The sequence below is a fragment of the Peromyscus maniculatus genome, chromosome 21, assembly GCF_049852395.1.
Source record: "Peromyscus maniculatus bairdii isolate BWxNUB_F1_BW_parent chromosome 21, HU_Pman_BW_mat_3.1, whole genome shotgun sequence".
Taxonomy (NCBI): Eukaryota; Metazoa; Chordata; class Mammalia; order Rodentia; family Cricetidae; genus Peromyscus; species Peromyscus maniculatus.
In genome coordinates, this window is record NC_134872.1 from 42700772 (window position 1) to 42705672 (window position 4901).

Consider the following 4901-nt stretch of genomic DNA (forward strand, 5'->3'; position numbering starts at 1 on the left):
AAACGGCGAGTCTCTCTCTTTTCCTGATGCTCTGTAATTCATGTGCAGCTTGGGATGGCACTCTGTCTTAAATACAATAATATTTTAGAGAAATTTGAACACTTTAAGTTAACAGGTATGCCAATTTGGAGCTAGAAGACATGCAACTCCAGAGATTTCAAATAATTTAATAAGGCGTTACCATTTTTCTAAGGTTCTGTGGATTTCTCTCTCCCCCACCCCAATCAGCCTAAAAAGCTCTACCATGTGGCCTAATTCAAGGCTTGCAGGCAGGAGAAATTACTGACTTCATTATGCCTGCCTGGTGCTCTCCAGTAAAAGCGTTGGGCACTAGGCGTTCTCATTCTGGGAGGCTCTGCAGAAAGCTTTGCGCTGACAGATCTCCACTGGCTCCTTATGAAAAGCAACAGAGAGAAGGAGGTTATGGTCTATTGTGTACCAAGCTCAGAGGTTGGTGTCCCCCAACCCCCAACCCTTTGCCTTAGAAAAGCCCACAGCAGGGCCTAGTCATGCCCGAGTCATAATGGTCCTTGGGCCACTGCATGCTATTCAAGGCCTGCTGAAGAAAGACGAATGTTGATTATTATTGCCATTAATGGTATTACTGTTATTGTTGTTATTATCCAATGCTTATGGAATAAGCATTCTGTGGTCGTTTGACACATTCCCCTGCTTTCCCTGTGGTGTTCAGCACAGCCGGTTACTTGTCTACAAGGGAACAAAGTAAAAGGAAAGCTGGAGACATTTCATGAACTTCTTTCTGGCTTTGTTTTGCTGGGAAGGATAAGAAAACAGGATAAGAATAGAGTTGAGCCAGCAAAGCTGGTGTCTGGGAGATAGCGATCCCGATTCTTGGTGGCTTAATATAATGAAAGTTCATTTCTCACCCACCTGAGGTTTAAGCTGGGGATGACCACTGAGCAGACAACATCCTTCAAGTCACCAACCACTGGCCACAAGTGTCTTCCACTTTACCAAGTTCATCTTAATTGTGATTCAATGTCTTGACAAAGACTACCAAGGGAGCTGCTGAGGCTGGATGAGGATAATGGGAATTCCAAGATGACAGTGTGATGGCCTTAAAGGCAAACATATCTGTGTTGTGAAAGATGATGGAAAGTTCCAGAGGGAGCCTCTCTCTCTCTCTCTCTCTCTCTCTCTCTCTCTCTCTCTCTCTCTCTCTCTCTCTGTGTGTGTGTGTGTGTTCAAGAATAAGGATTTTAAAATTGAAAGCAGATAAGAAATTATATGATTCACTTGGCCCTAGGAAAAAAATATGAAGAGCAGTTGTGTACATTTCCATTAGGAGGTTGAAAAAGAATTACTGATAATTATGAAGCAAGAACATGAACATGACACAATTAGTCACTTAAGTAAAATAAGCCTTAGACAAGAAAATAAAATTATAGAATGTACCTTTGACCTTATAGCAAAAAATATTTAGACATCAAAATGTAAACAGTAAACACTAATTTGATATCTTGGTGAAGGAAAAGGAGAGAGAGAGAGTAAGTCATCATTTGTTATAATAAATTCAAAGTCATGTCTGAAATAGAAAAATAAGGTAGTTGTTATTAGAACTATGGAATAATGAAAATGTCTTAATCATATGGAATTAGAATTGTCATTTGAAACTATGTAATTAAATGCAATGCAACTGAAAGTGAACAGGATGACCTCTGAGAGCAGTTGTATTGATGAGGATGGAATACAGAGCTACTGGCTTTTGTTGTTACCTATGAGTGTTAAATAAAAGATCTCACTGTACGTTCTAATTTGATAATGCAACAGTCTCTCAACGTCTGCTGAGAAGCCACACTAGGTAATTCTTTTAAATTTAGGTAAGAAGCAGTAGATAGGAAATGGGCTTTGGTGGCCAGTGAGACTGCCCAGTGGGCAAGGTGCTTGAAGACAAACTTAATGTCCTGAGTTTGATGATCTGGAGCCCATAGGATAGAGAGAGGAGAAAGAACTCTACACATCTGGCTGGCCTCCACACACATCCTGGTACACACACGTACACACACACACACACACACACACACACACACACACACACACACAATGTAAAAAAAATTTTTTTTAAAGAAATAGTCCTTGGGTAAAATTGCCATAGTACAAAATGGTTAGTGAAGCAGGGAGTTAATGTAAGGACTTAGGAAAGAGTGCGTCTTCTGCCCTGTACTAGCAGAAAGGCTGGGATAGCAAGCATCAGATGGGATGTTATGCTTACTGTAATGAAGACCTCATTTGTGTCCATGTCAGGAGATTTCAGTGCAGAGACAGAAGTGAGAGCCGTTGGCTGTGGAGAAGCATGCAAACGAAAAGGGAGACTGAAGACAGAATATATTCTAAAACAATTCACTGGAAAGAGAAGAAAAGATCAAGTGGGAAATGGAAGGGAATTTGAGGTCAAGTGACATAATTTTTGCTTGTTTGCTTGTATATTTTTAAGTTAGGAAAGGCTTTGTGTGTTTCTATGGTGAAAGCAAGGGGGAAAACACAGAATAGAAGATTCTAGAAAGAAAAATAACAGAAGGTGGTATTTGAGAAGACAGAAGGAAGTCTTAAGACTAGACTTCAGAGAACTGGTTGGTTTGAGTGCCTCACCCTTGGATGATTCTCACCGCTCACACTCAGTTCTCAGCCTTATCCCCTCCATTTCCTGATCTCAGTTTGCTGATCAAACTCAGTGTAGCACTGTGTGCAGTGATTCCAACTATGAAGACGTGTTTCTGTCCCTCTACAGGAAGTATCTTCCTTTTATTCCTCTTCTTTTTAAAGTTTATTTTATTTTATTAACAATAGATTTTTCTTTCATGCAATGTATTCTTTTTTTTTTTTTTTTTTTGCTGATGGTGACCTGGGCCAAAACCCCTTCTTCCTTTGGCAAACCAACAGCTTAAATCCTAAAATAACCCCAGATTCGTATTGCGCTCAGCCCTCCTTACTCAGCTTTTCAGTTTCAGTTAGCCACCACCAACCAAAGCTTGGAGAAAATAAATGAAAAATTACAGAACTAGGCAATTCATAAATTTTAAATTGTTCATTGTTCTGAGTAGCATGGTGAAAACGTATGTGCTCTGATCCATCCCACCTAGAACATGAAGTATCTATGTGTCCCTGGTATCCACACTGTATATATTACCCTCTCATTGGTCACTTAGTACAGATCTCTGTTATAACACTGTCAGTGTTACAATGTTGTGCCTAGCAAGGATGATGATTGTTTGGACATGCCAAGAAGAAGCCACAGAGTGCTTCTTTAGGGGAAATGTGAAATCTTTCAACCTAATAAAGAAAGAATAAAGTCATAGGCTGAAGCTGGTAAAACCTATGGAAAAGTGATGATTTAATCTCTTATTGTGGCTAATTTTTAAGTTAAAATTTGGCACAGACATGCATGTATAAGAGAAAAAGAGTACATATCAAGTTTATTCCATTCATTGGGCTCTGGAACAAATCCCATGAAAATAAGGGGGAATTACAATTTTTATAACTGTTGTGAAATTGTGAGAAGGTTCTAATGACCAGCTAATTTTAAAAACAAACAAACACCAACCACCCTATCAAGGAACAGGACTAATCAACTTCTACTGAAATCTTAACATATTAGACTCATTTACTCTGAGATGCATTTAAAAATTGGTCACAGAGATAGTGAGGCATATATTGATACTGAATATTAGCTTAAGTAGGAAATAAAATTAAGAAATTCTGTCTAAGCCAGGTGGTGGCGGCTCACGCCTTTAATTCCAGCATTTAGGGGGCAGAGATAGACAGAACTCTGAGTTCGAGGCCAGCATGGTCTACAGAGGAGTTACAGGACAGCCAGGATAATACAGAGAAACCATGCCTCAAAAACAAAAATAAAAACAAAAACAAAGGCTGGTGCTCGGCCTTTTCCGTCTGCGCTGGAAGCGGCGAGCGGGCGGCCTGCTCTGATCGCTCGGAGGCCCGGCGCACGCCCCAGCCGAGCGAAGATGGAGGGCCGGAACAGTGCCATCGCCGCGGGCATGTGCGGTGCCCTCTTCATCGGGTACCGCATCTACTTTGACAGCAAAAGGCGGAGTGACCCCAACTTCAAGAACAGGCTTCGAGAACAAAGAAAGAAACAGAAGCTTGCTAAGGAGAGAGCTGGGCTTTCCAAGTTACCTGACTTAAAAGATGCTGAAGCTGTTCAGAAATTCTTCCTTGAAGAGATACAGCTTGGTGAAGAGTTATTAGCACAAGGTGAATACGAGAAGGGTGTGGACCACCTGACACACGCAATCGCTGTGTGTGGACAGCCTCAGCAGCTGCTGCAAGTGTTACAGCAAACTCTTCCACCACCAGTGTTCCAGATGCTTCTGACCAAGCTTCCCACCATTAGTCAGAGAATTGTAAGTGCTCAGAGCTTGGCTGAAGATGATGTGGAGTGAGCCAGATATCAACACAATAAAATCTCAGTTAAAAATGATTTAACCATTAGCTTGGAAGCTGATCGGCTCTGGGGAATAAGGGCAAATATGCTTGTCATGAACTGTCCTACACTGAAGTCTACCAAAGTGAATGTGTACTTTGAGTAGATCCATTGTCTGTTCTATTTATTTTTTCCAGTGAAAAGTATTTTGATAGAACTTTTCATTTTATAAATACACTGAGTTAACCAAAATATCATGGATTTCGTTTATTCTTAAGACATGCAATTCAAATGTAAATACAGTAGAGTCTTAGGTAAAAACTCACAGTGATGAATTTTAAAACATTGGAAGAGACTATGGAGGATAGTTGAATGCCCATTTTTTAAAGGCTCTAGTACATTTTACTGTAAGTCATCAAATTGGATAGAAACTTGTGTTTGTGAAAACTGAGCATTAAAATCTTGCAGAGACTGAAAAAAAAAACAAAACAAAAAAAGA

General features: G+C 40.2%; 1 pseudogene; it reads left to right on the forward strand.

Annotated features, from left to right (window-relative positions):
* Nucleotides 1-3960: 3960 nt before the first annotated feature.
* LOC143269928 (mitochondrial import receptor subunit TOM20 homolog pseudogene) lies at nucleotides 3961-4654 on the forward strand (annotated as a pseudogene).
* Nucleotides 4655-4901: the final 247 nt, after the last annotated feature.